The sequence below is a fragment of the Crassostrea angulata genome, chromosome 6, assembly GCF_025612915.1.
Source record: "Crassostrea angulata isolate pt1a10 chromosome 6, ASM2561291v2, whole genome shotgun sequence".
Lineage (NCBI taxonomy): Eukaryota > Metazoa > Mollusca > Bivalvia > Ostreida > Ostreidae > Magallana > Magallana angulata.
Genome location: NC_069116.1, coordinates 6,772,771 through 6,795,605, shown reverse-complemented (window position 1 = coordinate 6,795,605; position 22,835 = coordinate 6,772,771). Strand labels below are relative to the sequence as shown.

The 22,835-nt window shown below is 31.5% G+C and overlaps 1 pseudogene; it reads left to right on the top strand.

Annotated features, from left to right (window-relative positions):
- The window catches only part of LOC128188378 (uncharacterized), a 191,327-nt pseudogene extending 169,912 nt beyond the window's left edge, over positions 1-21,415 (top strand).
- Positions 21,416-22,835: the final 1,420 nt, after the last annotated feature.

Sequence of the window (22,835 nt, the reverse complement as noted above, 5' to 3'; positions counted from 1 at the left end):
ATCACCGCTGACAAGACTTGGTTCTAGAAATTAATAGAAAAATGCGATGTAATGTATGCTGAAGCATTGTTTTTTAAGGAAACTTATCTATAAACACTTTGAAAATAGTCAGATTTTATATAATACGAACAATTTAGATATTTTTGTAGTCTTATGTGTTCCTACGCCAGAGTTTAATAAACAACCAGATGCTCGGCTGTCTCCGTAAATCTCCGAAAAGTAGAGAGGCTTTCCTGCCAATCGCAACTTCTCGGGCCTTTCCGGCAACCTCGGAGACGATGTGTTTTTCGAGTTTGCCAGAAAGGTCAGAGAAGCTGCGATTGGCTCTCTAGTTTGTCGGAGATTAACGGAGACAGCCGAGCGTCTGGTTGAACGAGACTAGAGTTCGATATCAATAGTGCCTGGATCCATACGATTCTTAGAATTGTTTCAATTACTAATACATAGTTTGAAATATATCTTTAAATATTACACAACATGATTCATATGGGGTTTCTTGAAATTATTGTCGGAAAAGTCTGAAAATTCATAATAAAAAAAGCGTAATTCAAATACAGACTAGAAACTAATTGCCATGCAAGATAAGTTGATTTTAAAATAAATGATAATCGATAAAATCAACTCCCGTCAGTACTTCAGTACTTTGATTTAAAAAGTACAATCATATTTTTAACAAAAAGTTTTAACTTGCACATTTATTTCCTGTGTAGAAAAAACTAAAGTTTACTCACGGTAGATCAAATTTATTAAAAAATGCATATCACATTTATTAGACCAGTTCTTGTAAATGCTTCTGTAGTATGGGGCGGTTGTAATATGTTTAACATGGAGAGATTAGAAAAAGTTCAATTAAGGGCTGCAAGGATAGTTACTGGGTTACCTATTTAAACATCTACACAGAAACTGACTGGGAACCTCTTGTCAGTCTGTACAGAAGAAACATTATTGAATCACTTAATTGTATTTGTGGTCAAAAGGAGGATGTTTCTCATTTTTTTGTGTGTGCAAGAATTATGTAAATGCTAGAAACAATCTATTTGAACTACTTTTTAATAGGCTTGAAGAAACAATCTTAATTAATTCACATTTGATTTATTGGGATAGTGACAATTTGTCTTGTAATACAAACTGCTTTATTTTTTCAGAAGTTCAAAATTTTATTAAAGTCTGGAGGATTTAATAACTAATTTTTCTTGTTTATGCTATTTTATACTGTATGCCAACACTATTTATTATATATTTGCAAATACTTTGTAAATGCATATTTATGAATATTACTACTTTAAAGTTATTAACTATAAGTAACATGTAACATAAAAATGATAATTGTGTATATTGTATGTATTATCATCAGGAGAGGAACACGTAAGTTGTAAGAACTTGTTTCCAATCCTCTTGTGTAATTACACAATAAAATATGTTCAAATCAAATCTGTGTAGAAATGTAAACTGCATTGAAATAAATACTGCAGTAGCAATATACACATTTAGGCATTAATTCAGGAAAAGTGCTTTTTTGCGTCGTATATCAGAACAAAATATCATGTAAACCTTTATATCTAATTCACTTTATTTAAGACATCCCACCAGCTGTCTTATTCTCAATAAACTCAACAGTAAGCATGTAGATTGTGAACCAGCACTTCTAAAACTAAGATGAACTAATATATACATCAGGTAATAGTACTTTGGGATATAAATAAGCACACAAACAATAAATCTAGATGTACATGCATTTGGATGTTATTGGGAGATACAGTTGATGGATTCACTGAATACACTTACCTACATGTATACATTTTTCTTTACTTGTATTTGAGTCTAAATATAATACAAACAACATATGAATGAATTATTTGCGGAAATATTTGCGGGAGGGGATGGTTGGTAACCAGGGATAATATCTAATAATATTTACATTTGCTTTTCGGGAGGGTGCGATGCCTATTTTCATTAAACTAAATATGTGATTCTCCCGTTTTCTATATTTCCAGAAAGTTTTCCATCTTATATATTTACATGTAGATCTAAATGAGCCTTTTTGTAATTTGTATTTTATTAAAAATAACAATATGCGGCCTGATCGGCATATAATATAATATATCCAGTTACAAGAGTTTAAATGTGTATCTTACCATTACTTGTAGGAGGTTTTGAAACTCTGTCTCGGGTCTCGGAGGATTTCGATTCTAAATAAGGTGACCAAGCCTTGCTGATTTTTGAAATGGGAGATAAAATTTAAATACAAAAAGGGACACACTTTTTACTAAACGTATAACAGTCATTCTCAGAATTGTTACTCCATAACACTGGTTACGTTGTTAAAAAAATAAGTTTGCCAGATTGTTTTAATAATTTGTTTTTCAAAAGAACATCATCTATGATACTTTTTCTGAAAATATTCCCCACATAATTTTTTTAATTTACAAATCTAGCTCAGATTCTTTGCATGGGGGGGGGGGGGGGGGTGAAATCACAGTAACGGATGTTAATCTTATAAAAACCGTGGGTTTTTTTCAGCAATAAAAAAATAAATAGTTTAAAAATTCACTAATTCTATATATCTTTTAAATTATAGAGCAGTCTATTGCTACATGTAAAACCTTTAAAACCGAGGACAATTGAGGCAAATTTGCTTACATACAAAGATCCATTTCAAAGATAGTTACTTTAATGTGAGAAACATATATATGTCTGAGTGGTACAAAATGAAAAGATAAAGTAACGGATGTTAAACGAAACTCTAAACTACATTCCTTTATATGATACCAGGTAAGTATATCTTCAATAGGCAATTCAGTATTGCTAATAATAACGTTCATTGACAAAAAATTTAAAACATTTAAAATTTACTTTTCCTCTCTCATTTTATTATTTTTGCCCTTGATTTTTTCCCAATACCGGCGTTTGCATTTCTGCTGTGTAAATTACCGCTGAGGAAAAAAATCATGTTAAATTAAATCAGGAAATGTTTTACTGCTTTAAGAATATTAATATAGATTTTACCATTTAAGAATGCAAATATTATAGACGAATTTATATGACGTGTTCAATCTAAATTATTACTGGATTAGCTTGAGCAGATCCACATTTCTTTAAGAGGGGGATCCGAGGATTATCTTCGTTTGCTGAGAGAAGGGGCCTATTTTCGATAAATTTATTATGTACGGTAGATATAATTTTTCAGTTGGGATCCGGACCCCTCCCCCTTCCATATAGAACCGCAAATACACCGTGGCCAATTATTTCATTCAATACACTTTTCATGTTGAATTAATTGCTTATAAATCATTATACAAGAGAAATATTGAAATGTGTCTTTACATATATAAACAATGAAAACACCTACCCGATAAAGAAATAACTTAAAACTGTATCTTTGTGTAATAAAGGCGGTAACGGGCGTTGTATTATAACTTCTTTATACATAACAAAGCTCCTTATCATCCGTTACCATTGCTCTTAGAGTCAGTGCATATTTTTACCAAAAAGAAAATATATACAGCTTTGAATGGATGTCGTTATAATGATTTGTATACTCATGTTCTCAATACATGTATGTGCATTGTCAAAAAAAAGTCATAAACGTCATATGATCTATAGTCGAATGTACTAGTACACATGAAGATAAAAACTTTAAGTAACAAATGTTGCGATCTTTCAAAAATGCTGCTGTTGTGGTAAATTTTTTCTTACTAGTCGTTTTTACTTTACTGTTACGTCACGGCTGCCTAGATATTTGAAAAATCTCGATAAGTAATATTCGTTTCGAAAATAAAAGAAAGCAACGCTTGTTCACGGTAACACTTGTTAACAAAAAGTCATATATTTTATTGGTTTTTTTTTTTACATCACATCTTTATTAACTTTGAATATCGCCAAAAATTAAGCTATATAACTACCCAATGGATATATAGGATAGGATTATTTAGAGTGTATTGTTTACGCAGAGAAAAAGCGAAAGCACTTGTTAACCCATATTCATATTACAGTGAAAAGAATCGGAAGATGGCGATTTTTTTTACCAACGCAAATGTCATACAGTAAAAACTGATCATCTACTTAAATGCCTACAAAAAGATATATTCAAATGAAACTTTATTCACACAATATCGTCTTTGGCTTAGTTTCTATCGGAGGTAGGTAGGTAATGCTAACACTGCGACAAGTTTTATCAATCCTTGATTAAAAAATATTGACGAATGGCAAAAATGTTAGTCTCTAAATGATGGGGTTTTATTACATCAAAAATGTATATTTTCATTTTTTCATTTGTCTACTTCAATAGCAAAAAAAAAAAAAAAAAAAAAAAAAAAAAAATAAAAAATAAAAAAAAAGGACAAACATTATCATTAGCCTATATAGTGACGTATGGAAACCACTGTGCCATCTATAATTCGGCGGTTGAAATAACAATAATGCATTTCAAACGGCGATTTATTACATATAAATTGGAAAGAAACTTCCAAAATCATTTACATGTCCTGCAAAACATGTATAATTTTATCCCTTCACTTTAAGAAAGAACGATCTTAACTTGAGCGACAATGATATTTCAAAATCGAGTCACATAAATGAGAATGACTGATAAATATGTAATGAGTGATACAAAATTGAGCATTGGTGAATCAAATACCACACTAGGGATCTTTGAAAATGTATTTGCTTAATATTCAAGTATGTTTATGATTGACAATCACATTAATTGTTCACATATTTTGTTGATATTTTCATTTTTAAAAGGATACAGTTTATCTAAGATATTTTAATTTAGAATAGCTTCAGTTTATATCCTTTCTAAGCGTGGTAATAAGATATGTCTTAAGACAAATCCCATGACAAGTCTTCGGATAGATCTTAAGATCTTTTATGAACCTGGGCTGGGTTTCACAAAAGTATCATAAGATTTGTCATAAGACAGATCTTAAGATTGTCATAAGATCTGACTTATGACAATCATAAGATCTATCACTTGCGTTTCACAAAACAATCGTAAGTGTTATAAATCTTAAGATATGTTTATATTTGTATATACTTTTTAAACATATACAACTTTTAATGCGATATGTTAAAAAAGATGCGCTCACACTGGGATTATTTTCATTTCATTATTTATCTATTATTATTTTGATTTTTAAAACATATTCAACTTATCTAAACAATTTTCATATGTTTTACCTTAAGTTTTTAAAAATATACTTAATTGCACTTATTGCTGTATTCATAAGTGTTTTTTTCGGAAGTAAGGGAATTGTTGTCTTGCTATACTAGTATACAATGTACGCACATGGAATACAATTTTGAAAAAAAAAAATTAAAATATAAAATTTTAACAAAAAATAAGAGATATAAAATATCATTACAAGTAATGTGATCCACCCCTGCCTTTGTGTCTATTCAAGAAGAAAAAACAAAGCATGATGTTTTAATGCACTCAGTTGTGACCAGTAAGCGGGTAGGAAATCGAAAGTCCGTGCGGTCAGAAAAACAAAATTAAGTGAGCTCGCTGCAGAAATATCTGTTTTAACAGATGAAGTTGAAAGTAAGAAAGACATTCTTTTTTCAAAACAAAACTCCACTGTCTCAAATGCTTTAAAGCGAGATGCATGGAAAGAAGTGGCATTAAAAGTGAATGCAGTAAATAAAACAGGGTACATGTACGTCAGGACGGGGGAAGAAATGAAGAAGAAGTGGATTTGCTTGAGCAGTGAAAGTAGGAAAAGGCTAGCCTTGAATAGGAGAGAGCAGAGAAAGACTGGAGGGGGTGTTTGCCATCAGAATCTACACTACGACCCACAGACGAGAAGATAGAGGGAATTATCGGAGAAACTTCCATATCCGGAGTTGAAGGTGGCATTGATGTCCTAGACTCTTCTACGACCACGGATGCATTATTAGCACCTCCAAGCAACATGACAGATGCCTCAATAGGTATAAAATGTAATTACATGTGCACTAAGTTATTTTTAAACATGCATCTTTTACGTGGAATATTTTTGGTTGACAAAGAGATGCTCGTCATCTTTTGGAGCTTTTATAGGAATGTGAGTTCCATCTATGGCACCAATGACATTATGGAAATTGGATATGCGGGAAAAGCCCAGTATGGTGTCATTTATGCTGTTGTCATCGCGTGGAAATCTTACATAATTTGGGGTTAAAGTTAGAAGTGCTGATGTTACAGTATTTACAACTCTTGACACACTAGCTTTGCTTATACCATGGACATCCCCGTTAACAGTCTGAAAGTTCCCACTGGCATAACATCTGAGTGCTACCATGACTTGCAGGGATGGGGGTATGGCATACCTACCGGTCAGGTGTTCCAGATGGACCCTGAGCTCCCCACATGAATCTAGTATCAGAAAACGCGGTAGTCGAAACTTATCTATGATATCTACGTCGTCCATATAGTCCAAGGGATTATTTCTATCTCTAAACACCCGTTCTCTTCTTAATTGTCTTCTGTTTTGAATCAAAACAAGGCCGCCGTCATGTTACGTTTGGACTTATGACATGTATATGGTTATCTTAAGATTAAGACGGATCTTATGATTATCATAAGATATGACAGTTTTGTGAAACAGCAGTGATGAAAACTTACGACAAAGTTTGGTCTTAAGACAGATCTTAGTCATAAGATTGTTTTGTGAAACGGGCCCCTGGTCACATGTTTAAAAGCGTTGATAGTTTGATTTACTTGTATTCATACTGATGGTGGAATTCTGTTCAGATAACTCTTACCGTATACTAGTAGTTTACTCGACATAATTGAATTCAAAGTTGAAAAATTGACATACATGTAAAACATATTTATTGAATTCCAATACATATGCATAATGTTTCCGTCGGTTTGGTTGGTGAGGGGGATGGGGTTTAAACATACAGTGTGCTAATTTGTTTAAAGAAATTGTAAACTATCATAAATGCGCTTATAATAAGACTTGAACTCTATTATTGTTCCTTCATGTAATATATTACTATAGCGGCTGTCTGCTTAATTTTACTTGATGTATAACAAATGCTCCCCGTATTTAAATTGAATATTTATAATAATAATTGATGTGTTGTAACTTTATCTCCAATAAAAAAATATATATTCAACTGCAACAATAATGGTATCAATACAATCATTTAGGCAGTTGCAAACAATCCTTTTGTTAATCAATCAGTAGTTACCGTCATCAAATGATATAGTTACTGACATCGTTGCATTTTTAAACGTCGATAAAACTCAATATGTAAGTACTAATGACCTGTCATCACTTCATATTTATAATTCGTCAACGGCGATAAACGTGTTCTAATATTTCTACTTAGCAAGTTATCGTCTTGAAAATGTTATGCCTTTTGTGGTCATCGCCATATTGAATGACGGCTACTGCAGTAACGGACGGCCGCGGAGGCTTAACACCTATGAATAGTGGTTCAAAAGTGATACTTATAATGAAATTCATTCTCATCTGTAATGGAAAAAATTATTTCAATAGTGGTTGCAGAGAGAGAGAGAGAGAGAGAGAGAGAGAGAGAGAGAGAGAGAGAGAGAGAGAGAGAGAGAGAGTATATGGGATGCATCATATTTGAATTTGCTTTCTGGGAGTGGGTTGGGTGGTTCAAAGACCTATTTTTAGTAACTCTACCTATTGATTTTAGTTAGTTTGAATTTTAAACGACCCGACCCTACACCCCATCTATGTTTGCACATGGCTTATGTATTATTGAGTGCAAAATCTGTTTTGAAAATTTCAGAAGATTTTCAGTTTTTATGAATCACTCAAGATCTAAATAAACATTTTTTATCTAATTCAATGTATCAGTAAAATGATGATAATAATATAAGTATCAATATTAATATCTTGACGGGAGAGAAAATTCGTATATTAATATAAAAATTAATCTATATTTATTTGATGAATAGCGGTCAGTTGGACACAATTTAAAATTAATGATCACGTAATGAATATCATTACATGTACATATATCAAGGAAAAAACTTGAAAGCTTGAAATCGAACGTTTCCTCTTTAACTCCAAGACGGTTCCTCTTCAAGTTCTTTAGAAATCCCCTCCCTTCCCCAAATCTGAAGTTACATAGGTTGGATTTTGTATCTAATAACTACTAGAAGGAGTGTTTAACACTATGTCTCAGACCATAGAACTTCGATTCCAAGTATAAGGTGACAATGGCACGTTGATATCTAAACTGAGTGGAAAAAAATACTTTTTACGGAGCATATTCACTGAATGTATACGTAAAGGTAATGTTAATACGAAATCGGCGCGCATAAAATGACTAAACGTCATTGGTAGATCAAATGCCACATTTTATAGAGTAGCTGAATATTCAATATATCTATGATAGACACAATACTATTTGAAATTTGAGTAGTTTGATTTCACTTCACATTATATTTTGTTGATATCTTATTTAAGAAAAAACGAATTGTATCAAAATTATGTCATAAGATTTATCCTAAGACATTTTTAATATCTTAAGATACTTTTATGAACATGATCACTGTATCCATAATAAATAAAGATTTTAAAACCCAATTATGAAGATTCTCTAAATACATGTACAAAAAAAAACAAACCAATAGAAACAAACAAGCATGAAAGTGATTCGTACGTATCTTCTTTCCTTTCCCAAACACAGTTTAGGTAGCATGCGTAAATAAAAATTTACATAACAACTGTCTAATTTCATTTTGTATGAATTATATTTTTTCCGTTGTCATGAAGAAGATATTTCGGAACTTTTGTATTATTGCCATTACTAGAAATGTTTCTTCAAAATTGACAAAAAGATGCTGATATTAAAATATCAGTTGCAAATTATCTTTATAAGTAAATAGCATCTGAAATATTAAAGATTTTTTTTTCAATTTGAATCAGATTTAGCTCTGGGAATTATGTTATCTTGATAAAAAGTACTGTATGGAGAGTTTACTGGGGTATATCGATTTACACAAATTTCGAGTTAAAGGACACAGCAAGTTATTTCTTCTTCTCGTGTACAAATTCTGCTTCATATGAATATAAAATAGGTTTGCTAACAATGGGGCGCAATTGGTACCCATGGCAATTCCAAAAAAATTGTTGGAAGACCCGTTATCCAGATGAGATATTGTTGCACAAGATTTACTTAGCAAATTCCCACCTTTTAACTAAAGATTCTCATCCCGTTTTCAAATAATGATTCAGTAGAAGCTAAATTGGAAGTCCCGTGACAATGCTGTAGCTTCATGTAGTTATCATAACGGAAATTGTATAGAAATTGGTTAAAGAACACGCGTTATATAGATAGCGTATAATTGTTTTTGCTCATTAAGAAATGTAAAATGAAGTGCTGTGATGAGTTTGTTGACGCTGGGTCATAAAATAAAAATAAACGTCTATCGCTGACTACGTTGCGTCAAATCATTAGTATGGACGCATTTACTTATTAGGATGCGAATGTCCGTGCGTATAAAATGGAGGTAAGGAAAACACAGCTCTCCAGTAGTCTTTCTGTCTCCTTTTTTTTTTATACAGGAAAGACCATTGCACTTGTGCGCATTCTCACAAGTAATGTTAAGAGATCCATGGGGTTCAACTAATATTTGATTTTCAGAGATTTTTGTATTGAATATTAATGTTGATAAACTTAATTGTAATTAATATGAATATCTATTGTTAAAATGTTGTATCTGAATAAAAGATACTCAAATGGAAGCTGTCTTTCTGCTTCCTCTTTCTATACAGATTAAGACATAGGCTACTCCCCATGTAGAGGAAGATACTTTTTAGTAACACCTTGGCAAGGACACCGCCAGGTGTGGGCAAATTGGAAATGAGATCTCGGGGATCTATTTCATAAATATTATAACACTCCATATGACACACAAGCGGACTATTATGATATGGTAGTAGAAGAGTTAATAAATGGCTATCAAGAGTATGTAAAAGCAAGCAGACATGTTCATGAACCTATCCTAGGACCATGCTCTTAACAAACGTCAGTTTAGTTTAAGATCAGTTTCTCTAAGCTCTCCTAAATTCAGGAACCTGCATTTCGTCGTCCTAGCTTTAGATCAGCATTAGTTTAAATCACGATTTCCCGAACTATTTGGTGTTTTTTGATGTTATTTGTAAAGATCGGTAGAATAGGGTGTTCAAATCTTTATTCTCATCACCTTACAACCCTTTTATAGATACTTTTTAAAATTATACAACACATTAGCTTGTACGTATATTTTTCTATATATGAATATAACAAAACAGTACATTGACAAAAATAAAAAGATGGACCACCAACCCCCCCTCCCCTCCCCCGTTGCTACGTGCCTTACTGTGAGCTTATGTATTAATCAATTTGTTTTTTTTCTTTTTTCGTTTTTGTTTTTTTTTTTTGGTTTTGTTTTTTTTTTTTTTACAAAATATTGTCTCTGTGTGGCGAAAATGAAAATTGTTCATCTATTTAATCATAACATTGATTTAAATAAATTAAATTTATTGCTTTGCAAATTGACCAATAAATTATGAAAATATTTTTTGCTAAAGAGTTAATTTACTTTAATTAGTATAAGCCATGCAAGATAATTTTCACATTTTCATTTTGTTCCTAAAAATTATTGGAAGAGACTTGCAGCTTTGTTTGATGAATTAAGTAAAAAAATTGTGTTTTCAGAAACAACGACAGAGTAAAAGATAGTGAGTGGTGGCACATTGGTAATGATGTTTGAGAAATTGTAAATCAATTCACTTACTTAGGAATACTTTTCAACTTTAACAACAAATTTACTAAAGCTGAAAAACAATTATCTGAACAAGGTAGAAAGGCATTGTTTGCGCTTACAAAAAATATACGGGGAATGTTTTATTGGCGGAATTGTTAATTATTGTTCAGAAATATGGGGAAATAATATTGGTTGCATTATTGAAACACTTCATACAGAATTTCTGTAAACAAGTTCTCGGAGTTAAGAAAAATACAAATACTGCTTATTTATATGCTGGATTAGGCCATGTGCCCCTTGTACATTATAGAATGTTTAACATTATTACGTTTTGGAAAAATGTCTAATTAGTGACAATTGTATAATTAGACATTGCTACGAAGTTAATTATATTAATTGTGAAGAACACGGTTATAAAAACTGGGTTTTCGATGTTAAGAAAATTTTCATTGACCTCGGTTTCTTTTATATGTGGACTGACCAAAAAATAAACAATGGTATTTACTACTTGTTAAACAATGAATTTTTGATCAGGCCAAACAAGATATTTTTGCAAATGTTGAAAATTCGAAAAAGTGTTCCATTTACAAATATCTTATCGATGATATGCATTTTCAATACTATTTAGGAAAACCTATTCCCATTTTAAATTACAGATATATATAATTCAATAACGACTATCGTCACATCGCCTGGCTATTGAAACTGGCAGATATAATAACACAAATAGAGAAAATAGATTTTGTCCAAATTGCAAAACTAGTGTTGAAGATGAATTCCATTTTTTATTTCTTTGTCCTTTAAACAGAACATTGCGCATATTGAACATGAAAGAATATTATTATAAAAAAAACCTTCTATGTTTAAATTAATTCAACTTTTAATACTGAAATTGTTAAAGATCTTGGCAAATTCATTTCTAAAAGAATGCTATTTGTATTACATAATTGTTAGTCTTTTGTTTTGTATTCTCAACCGGTATATATAGTATAGTATATGTTATTATTTGTACGTGCACAAGTTCTCCTGTAAATACACTACCACCTCATGTTATACATATGTTATACTGATACTAGTAAGCTATAAAGATTAAAGTAATAAAGAATTGAAATTGACTTGTGTAATGTATTTTTGAGGTAGATTAATACCAATTTTTTTTATAATCATACTTGTAACTAACATTAATATTCTATTCATTGCAAATTTAAAGTGATTTTATTACCCCCCCCCCATGAATTCTATGAAAAGGTGCCTTCTCGTGTATTACCCGTATGGTAAGAGTGTCTAATTTCAAGAAAATTTCTTGTTAAAATAATCATTGGATTGTATTATATTCTCATGTTTTACTAGCTACTAATTTCCTTGTAAATCTTAATAGATACCTTTATTTAAAAAATGTATACAAATTGAAATATACTGGTTTTTATCGTGTTAATTAATTTTTTTCTGTCAAAATTCATAGTGATTTTCCCCATAAAAGTCTCTTAAATTAAAGTACTGAATATAATATTTTAAAATAATTTTTTTGATAAGGTTTTTATAGGATACCGTCGATCTACATCATAAGGTATGTCTTAAGCTGATCTAAGGGTTTTTCTAACTTTTTACCTAAGTCATATGTGAGTAACACTCTTAAGTCACAACTTAGGAAAGTTTTGTGAACATGTCTGCTGGTTTATCTTTTGTCTACTTAAAAAATCATATTACAGAACAATATATTACAGAAAAAATTGAACTGTAATAATGAAGAATTTATTCAGGTGCAAAAATGTGCCTTCACCTTTTTGAATAAAACAAGTTCAAAAAATCCGTTGGCCATCGTTTGAAATTTTTGAATGTATCAAGATCAGGAATTGAAACTCATTTCTGGTGTTGTAAAACTCAGTAGCAACAGACTGTAGTACAAAATCAGCTTGCTTAATTTCAAGACTCATCAAGTACTTCAACCAATAGCCACACCATATGACAGGATCAACTATCTGAAATAAAATAGGGTTTTTTAAAATTAAAATAAAAAAAAAACCACAAATCAAAATGCAAGAAACGGGAAAAAATGTTTTTAAAAATATTTAATTTTCTACATACATGATTCCCGGTATAATATTCGTACGGTATAAAAATCGTACAAATTTTAATTTCTTTATTTACCAATTAAGGCCCTCAAGGGGCAACATGAAACATTCAATAAACATGTACGAGAGGGAAAGAGTTGGATGATTGAAAGAGCTAGGACAGTCAGGAACATTTAATTAGTATATATATATGTATGGTTCTATACACTCAATACAATGTCCTCTGTATATTTATGTTTAACACCATACATAAATATGTCAAAATACAAATGTACATACAAACATGAAATAGTTTATCATATGATTAAAAAGTAAAAACTCAATATTTGACCAGGAAATACAAATTAAGGCAATGCCTTTTGTAAACATTTACCAAGAGAGTGAAATATATCTAATTCTTCACAGTTTAAAATCCAAAATAATTTTTGCTTATCTTGCAAACTAGTAAAATGTTTTGCTTTAGATGAAATGAAATCAGTAGTTTCTCTCTTTCCTTTGTAACGTTGCTGCATTTGATAAGAAAATGGTCTTTATCTTCAATTCTATATTAAGTGTACACTTTTTACATATTTAGCTATGTGAAGCATGGTTCATACTTTTCTTATTCAAACCCAATATGGTTTTACAAAATTTGAGATGTAACGTTTCAGCTATTAAGTTGTTATAACACTGTTGTATTAATATATCATCAGACCGTTTTATTTTTATGTTATTGACATTAAGGATTCCTCATATTTCAGAGTCATAAAGTAAAATTGGCTTTATAGTGTGGTCAAATACATTTAATCTAGTGGATATCCCGGGGTTTAGACTCAGGAAATCTTTCCGTAGTTTGAAATAAGCTTTCAATCCCTTGTTGTGTAATTCAACCTTAGCCAGTGAGAAAGCCCCTGATGCTGTGAAATGAATGCCTATAAGTATTTGTAACTTGGTACACATTCAATATTGGAAATTTTGAAACAAAATTTATGTTTCATTGTTCTCCCGGCTTTGTTAAATATGATAACTTTGGTTTTATTGAAATTAACTTGCATACCCCAGTCATCACAATATTTCTCTTAAGTCATTAATTTTTGCTGAAGTCCTTTTGGTGACTATGGTGGTTATGGTGATGATAAACATTTAGTGAATATTGGTTTTGTGACGGCTTTTAATGAATTTGAAGTTTCCTCGCTTTTAAAAAAAAAGGAATTTGAATATTTTACTTGCCATAATAAAGAAAAACCCAGAAAAATCATGTACATGCCACATTATTTTCACCGGCCAAAACACGTGTGCTAGGAATGGTGAAGGGAAGATAATTCCCGTGTTTTGCCACTTTGTTTACAAGTTATTTTTAGACTACGGCATTCCATTTACAAGGACTGCAACTCGTTTGTTTACATTTTAAAAACAGGAATAAAGAACATGTACTATTCCTAGTTTCTGGTTAGATTTAGTGTATATCTATACTCCGATTATAAATAATCAAACTCCGATTTTAAATAATCAAAATTAAATCAGTTATACCCAATAAAAAAAAACTTGACTTAAAATTTTCAGCAACACCCTGCTTCAACAACAAAAAGTAAAAAAAACCAGAATTTTTTTCTCCTCTCATTGAATGAACATTTTTAGTTTTTTCAAAAAATAACCTACGTTTTTGCGTATAAAAACTTATTCTGTTAAGAACTTCATTATATTTTTGTAAAAACTGTAAATGAAGAAAAAAACTTACATTCACCTATGTTTTAATATTAATTGAAGATATTTCTTTTACAATAAATAACAAAATAAACACGTCTTGTGAGAGTATATTTATCACAAAACAATCCATTTAATGTTTTTATATCATATTGATTTCACGCAAAATGCATGTATGGAATATTTTAGATGGTTCATATTCTTGAAAATTAGACGTGAAATATTAAAAGCTTAGGGTTTATATTTCATATATTTGGCAAATTAAGACGATAGATAAATGTATGACAAATAAAGAAAAAATTAAACCGTTCTTTGACCCTTAAAGATAATTGTCACATGAAAATGATAATTTTCTGTACCCAGGACAGTGTTTTGCATTTATCGAATAATTCTCTTGCATCTGAAATACATTCTTGTAGTCAAAGAAAATTGCAAAATCAGAAAATATTGATCGGCAAAAATCCTATTTTAGATCTCTTGTGTTTTGTTATATGTATGACAACTTCAACTATTTCCATTCCAATATTATGGGTAAACAAAGTATGCTATTGACACACACATCATATTTTAAGATTAATTAAACGACGCAAATCGATGTAATTCACGGTACACAATTTAATATTTTAATAAAGTTTTTTTTACAGCAGATTCAAATGAGGAATAGTGGCGATAAAGAGAAAATCTAACCCAGAAAAATAACTGTTACTTTCTAGCGTGTAGTTCATGTGTAAACAAAGGAGGTATTACCTACCGAAAATACGAATAATATAGCTAAAAGCATGATCACAAGAATACAATTAATGAAGATACTTACGTTAACAACACCAATGAACAAAAAGTAACCTTAAAATACTCCATTGAACTCGCAAAATTCATGAAAACAATAAAAATTCTCCTGAAGCGAACTAGCCTAGTCCGCCATTGTTTTCAAGCTAAATAAACCGCCTGACGTCACAAAATGTATATACAGTTTGAATGCCGGTTTTAGAGCCTGTTAAAATAGAAATTCCGAAGTCCTTTAAACATTACTGAAAAAATCATTGTGATATCTTCAGGTTATATCAATTCTTTACTACTTTAACGTATGCACTCATTCTTTTATTCTTATATAGTTAGAATTATTAAAAGAAAGTCAAAAAACATGCCTGTCGACATTCTCACTATGATTATCAAGGTGGCGATATATACTTCCGAGGAGGGTACCCTCCTTCCAAATATAAAAACACGAAAGCAGATAAGTTTAAAGAAACCAAAGCAGAGTTTTATTTACAACTAAATGTCAATCTTTCGAATAATAACAAGAAAAACGACATCCAGTAAGCAGATCATACCAAACCAGAAGGGTGCGGAACAATGTCAACACCGATGTGTTGACATTCTTCCGGGTCGACATTGATGCTATGTTTATCCGACGCAGTGTTGACCTTATACAGGATCCTCGTATATATATATATATATATATATATATATATATATATATATATATATATATATATATATATATATATATATACATATATATATATATATATATATATATATATATATATATATATATATATATATATATATTTTATTTATTTATATAAAGAGATGGGTTGCTTAACGTCCAAGATAGAACAAGCTTTTGTTGTCCAGCCAATTCAAACCTTATCAACTGACGAAGATATTCTAGATCAGGTACTGGAAGAAAGTGATTTAGAGGAAACTGAGTCCATGTCGGAGAAAAGTATCTTAATGACAGAGAACGAAATTAAAGAAATCACGTTCAAATCTCTTGAAAAAAATCTTTATATTCTTTCGGACATTAATGGACACTTTAATGAAGAAGGATTTTTTGATGAAGATTTTGTCCAGGCAGCATTTGATCTGGAAAGACACAGTTCTGCTTTAGATCACGCAAGCTTAGAAATTAACCATCAGTTTGAAATAGAACTTGGAGATATGTTTGTTCAATTTAGCGGTGTGAAAACAGTCTGTGAAGTAGTTGTGTTCTGTTTAAATAAAGGATATTGTGATGAGAAAAATGAATTGATCGATGGAGTATCGAATCCACTGAACAGTTGTATGATGACACTGCTGGCCTTTACTGATATTAATGCCAGGCACTGTCACTTACTGGTGGAACATGGCGAATTCCTGCCCCAGATTCTGAAGGCTTTACAGAGGTTGACATCAAGTCACTTGGAGGACAACAAGCGGGTGTGTTATCGTACTTGAAAATTTTTATATTTATTCAATAGTGATTTATTTAAAGTTTGTTTCCAAGTGACAAATGTTTTCAACCATTTATGAATATATCGATGATTACATACATCTTTGTTACCCAGGTGAAAATCGTGTTTTTGCAGTGAACTTTGATATCATTTCCATAATAGAAATATACTGTGGTTTCATTAATTTTCAAGGGTACATGTATCAATTTTCGAGGATAAAGTGAAATTCAGTTTCAAGGATACGTAAATTCGTGGCCAATGACCATACCAATACAAAATGTTAATAGAAACTACACTTCAGTTAACACTTAATTTCGTGGATCAACTGAATAACGAAATCCACGAAAATTGGTATTCAACGAATATTGATGAAACCACAGTATTTGATCACAGTTAAGATGAAGTAAACCCATCAATACACTAATTCTTGAAAGAATTTCATTAGAGAAAATGTTTATAGAAAAATTTTGAATCTCAAAATATTACAATTAAAAGGTCTTAAAGTTTGTTTAAAAATTCAGCAGCTTGGTTGAGACAAGGTATACCGAGCGATTAGAATTGTCTTTTGTCTCAACGTTTTAGTACAATGCATTTATCTTTTTAATCACAGGAAAATGATGAAGAAGTCCTTGATCACTATATATCCATAATTCACAATATTGCTCAAAGCGAAAATTCCAATACTGAGTTGAGGAAAATTGGATTTGTTGACGTGCTTTTGCCCTACCTAAAATCCAGAAGTGATTCCATTCTTTTGGTTACCCTAACTACCCTGGCTGACTTGGTCGATGACTCTGAAGCTAAGCATCTAGAAGCAAATAGGGATCTTTTCAAATTTCTTCTGAAATGTTTAACCTTCTCATTAAATGATCGCCATCGAAGATGTAAAGGCTGGTCTGCCATGGAATTAACCAGAAGTAATTATAACTTTCATATCATCTCGGGGTTGTTTAATAGTTAAAAATATGTGATCAGGGACAAAACAGTTATGCAGAGTTTTTACACGTTACCAGTTTCGAATCATTTATGTGACCTATTGCCGCGTTATCCTTCTCCTGTCTTTGCAAATTGAGGGGCATAAGTCGTTCTTTAAGAACGGACAATTTTATCCTCTTGAAAACTAAAAGTACTAATCATCATTGTTTATGTGAATTTTCTTTAAATTAAACAATATTTACTTTAAAGCTGTTTTTGACTATCAAGAATAAAAAAAATATCTGAACAATAAGAATAATAGATATTAAAATACTAGTAGGTGACGGTCCTGTGGAATGACAAAACAGCACCACAAGTGTTTTTGGTGAGGTTATAATAAATGTTTACCTTTAAAGAATGCAATGTTTTCGTTGTGAGAGGATAATTGTTTCTTTAAAAAGTATAAAGTAAATACATTTGGTAAACATAATTTCAAGGCGCCACCCTTTAAGCTAAGCATAGCAACAGTATTACAATGATGTTATAGAATATATCCTCACGTAATACTTTATCTTCCTTTAAAATGTTGAAATAAGTGAGCATTAAAATACCAGCTTTTTGACTATGTTTCTGCACTAGGATTTAGAGGACTGCAATGTGGCAACGCATTTTGAAAAAATTTAAGCACTTTGAATAAAATTAGAAATTTCTTTTCAAAGTGCATTAAATGTTGGGCAAAATTAACCCACTTTGAATTTTTTTTTTCAAAATGCGTTATGAAGGTACATTAACATTTTTTGGTATCGACACTCTTAACGCACTTTGAACAAATATTTTTATATCACATATTCTGGAACTGAATTTGTTGATAGTATGATGATTTGTTAACACTTCCAAAACATATAATATTCAGCAACTTTTGGTAAATATTTAAGATCGGAAAAAGAAATATGCTCTGTATAAGTATAGGCAGTGTTATAGAAAAAAGGAGCTGGCCGAACAATACTTTCTTCATTCGTATGTTCAAGAATCTATGTGTTTTAACAGTAACCCTCTTTTCGTATTCTTATCAAATAAATCACTTCAATAAAACAATATTAACATTAACAAACATTAAATTATTATAAACTTTAAAATAAGCATTAGGATGTGGGTTAATTTTCTCGCACTGATCTTCTAAAAGATCATATTGTTTTTAAAAAAGAGAACTAAGGTATCCTTTTTACATCATATTTGCAATAAGCCAGCTGAAATATATTATAGATTGATCTCCATTATTCATATCTATAAATCTTAATCGTTCGGGCATAGCCCAATATATTATATAAGAAGTAAATTTGCTGCATACTCGAAAAAAGGAAAATGCAGTTGCTAAGCGATGAACGTTTATGTCATTTTAGGATTATTCAAACCTCCCGAATTATTTTTCTTTCTGTGTAAATTGTTGATATTGTCTTATGAGAAAAGAAAAAAATTCTCATCTAGAAACTGTTTATCAAGTTAGCTGAGAATGCAATGAGTTCTTTTTTAAATATATCACATTAAGCTAAACAAAGTTCAAACAATCATTTATTGTATATAAAATTATCTAATATTTTCACCGAGTCTGAACATTTTTTTTTCAAAGTGAGTTGACTTGGTCCCAAAATTAACGCACTTTGAAATTTTTTTTCAAAGTGCGTAATTTTTCAAAGTGCGTTGTAACACTGCAAGTTGTGAAATCCATGACCCACATCATCCCAGTATTATAAAATTTTCTGAAAATATGGTTTAGTAATCATAAAGTGATCATACAATTAATAATGAAAATAATCTTCTTCTCCGCTATTGTGTATTTTGCAGACTTAATTCGAAATAGCAAGGATACATTTGTTTAAACTTCTGGTCATAAAGACAGCAGTCTAAGAATATGGTTATGATCCTATGTTAGAACTGGTTAGAATCCTCTGCAAAAAGAAATGTCTCTTGGGTCACAGAGAGAAAGGGGAACCTGGTTAGACAAAATACATTAATATGTCCTCTCATTTCCAACAGGGTATCAAAAATAAGTTGAGTAAATGAATAGAAAAGGTATGACGGGTTATATCAAAAAATAAAGTTTATGACTTGGTCAAGATTTCTTGGTGATGGCTTTAGAGGGTCACTATCGGTCAGATATTGAATGTGACTTTTTAAAAAATCGTTTCATATCCGGATATCTTGCAAAAAACCTAGTAAATTGCTTAGATTGCTTGGGATTCATCTTCAATATAAGGGTTATTTGATTACGGGTTATATGATTAGTATGTAACTTAACTGGTTATTTGCAGAAGTTTACTATTCTTTTCTTGGAAAATTCGTGTTTTTGTTGTTTGTAAATATTAGAATCTGCTGATTATCTGTTTCTAAATTTTCTTTCAGCTATCAGAAGAATAGCGAAAAATGATGTAAATAAAAAGTCATTGGTGGCCGAAGGTTCATTGCCAGTTCTTGTGGCCTTATCGCAATCGAAGCATGAAGACGAGCAAATAGGTTTATATTATACAATGTTAATACAATGCACAGTTACACTCTAACAAGAATTTCATTTTATTAAATTTCTATCATAACTTTATAAAAAACGAAATGAAAATAATATTTTACAAATATTTAATAAATTAAATTGCTTTAAATTTCAAAAGAGGCTTTTGGAGCGCTGTGGGTGTTGTCATTTGACAAAGACAACCAGGATATAATGCTTCAAGATGATGCAGTCATGGAAACATTGATAAAGTTTCGAACAATTTAAAAACAAAAAAATAAAAAATGCGTGCGATGGAGCTCTTTGGAATATGAGAGAAAAGCTCACTTCCAAAGTAAAGCATGAAGAAATAGGTATCTTAAATTTATGTTGACTAGTGGATAATGTTATAGATCGTTTTCAATATTAAAATGCTTATAGATACACTATTTTGAAATATCTAGACCAGCTTACAGACTTTAGCTAGCAGAGGTTACTTTATAATACATTACATATTTGTAGTCTTTGACTGGGATTGAGATTGCATATCTGCAAGTTCTGAGACAAGAGGTAAAATTGATTAATCTTTTATTTTTTACAAATTAGCATTTTGATGTTAAAAAATATAGTTTAATAGGTTGCTGCCAATGAATCTTATGAAGAATTATCGATTGTTTGATTATATATATTTTTCTCTTAATTTTTAATTAATTTCATTCTTTTTCATGTTTAGTCACCTGATTTTTTCCACAAGGCTCTATATGAGATAATAGAGATAAAAGATATACTTACCCTGGCCAAGTTCAGCTTCGCTTTGGATGATACACTTGTGTAAATACTCATTTAGACGTTAAAGTTACCGAAACAATTAGTGCCAGAAACACAAGAGGAACGACGAGTTTTTTGAAAGATACTTCGATATTTAGGTTTTTTTAAAAATGTATTTCATTCACCTGTATGGTGTATTGTAGAAAAATAAAAATTGTGTATGCTAGATAGCATATCAAAACATTTTTTGCTTCCCATGTTCATGTTTAATTCCCATATAAGAGTCTACTGTATAGTGTATATTTTGAAATAAACTTGTTAAACGGTTTATTAAACTGCCAAATTGACTTTCATCTTTGGAAAATAATTGGTCATGTAAAAAAGATTTTAACCTTAAAAAGAAAATATGGAATTGAAAATATTTTCATTGTTCTTTACCGCTTTCCAACTAGACCGTTTACCTCTAATAATTTCTGAAACCATGAAAGAAAAATGTAACAGGTTTTTCTTGGTTCAGTAGCGCAACACCCTGTAAGTTTAGTCTGTACTTTATTAGATTATTAAGGTTAAAATTCAGATGACAATACCGGTTGTATCAGTTGCATTCCTCTAATTTGCAGGTTTATCAAATGACGTACATGTCATAATATTACTATTTATGTGCGTGCATCCACGTTGCCAATACCGCTTATATTTCGTATATATATATATATATATATATATATATATATATATATATATATATATATATATATATATATATATATATATATATATATATATATATATATAGGCCAGCGCGCTAGGTTCCGTTCGTCATCGAAAGCAAGATTTTTGTCTTGCCTAGATGGTTGAGTCGGGAGCGCGGTGGCCGCTCACTGCTAGGAGAATGGGTTCCAGAGGTCGTGAGTTCAAGCCTTGGTTGGGGCGGAAGGTGGAGCTCCAACAAAAAGTGAATTTCTCTGTGCTTTATATATATCTAAAACATTCACTTTGGGCAGGTATATGTCAATTTGAGAGTTATTGCAATGTTTGTGCTTATTATATATGTGTGTATCTATGCAATGTGTATCGTTCCGATCCTCTCAAATTGTTATTTAACTGTATTCCACCTGTATCTCAAGCGACTGTGTAGTGTACGGCCAGCGGGCTAGGTTCCGTTCGCCATCGAAAGCAAGATTTTTGTCTTGCCTAGATGGTTGAGTTGGGAGCGCGGTGGCCGCTCACTGCTAGGAGAATGGGTTCTAGAGGTCGTTAGTTCAAGCCTCGGTTGGGGCGGAAGGTGGAGCTCCAACAAAAAGTGAATTTCTCTGTGCTTTATATATATCTAAAACATTCACTTTGGGCAGGTATATGTCAATTTGAGAGTTATTGCAATGTTTGTGCTTATTATATATGTGTGTATCTATGCAATGTGTATCGTTCCGATCCTCTCAAATTGTTATTTAACTGTATTCCACCTGTATCTCAAGCGACTGTGTAGTGCACGGCCAGCGCGCTAGGTTCCGTTCGTCATCGAAAGCAAGATTTTTGTCTTGCCTAGATGGTTGAGTTGGGAGCGCGGTGGCCGCTCACTGCTAGGAGAATGGGTTCTAGAGGTCGTGAGTTCAAGCCTCGGTTGGGGCGGAAGGTGGAGCTCCAACAACAAGTGAATTTCTCTGTGCTTTATATATATCTAAAACATTCACTTTGGGCAGGTATATGTCAATTTGAGAGTTATTGCAATGTTTGTGCTTATTATATATGTGTGTATCTATGCAATGTGTATCGTTCCGATCCTCTCAAATTGTTGTTAAACTGTATTCCATCTGTATCTCAAGCGACTGTGTATTGCGCGGCCAGCGCGCTAGGTTCCGTTCGTCATCGAAAGCAAGATTTTTGTCTTGCCTAGATGGTTGAGTCGGGAGCGCGGTGGCTGCTCACTGCTAGGAGAATGGGTTCCAGAGGTCGTGAGTTCAAGCCTCGGTTGGGGCGGAAGGTGGAGC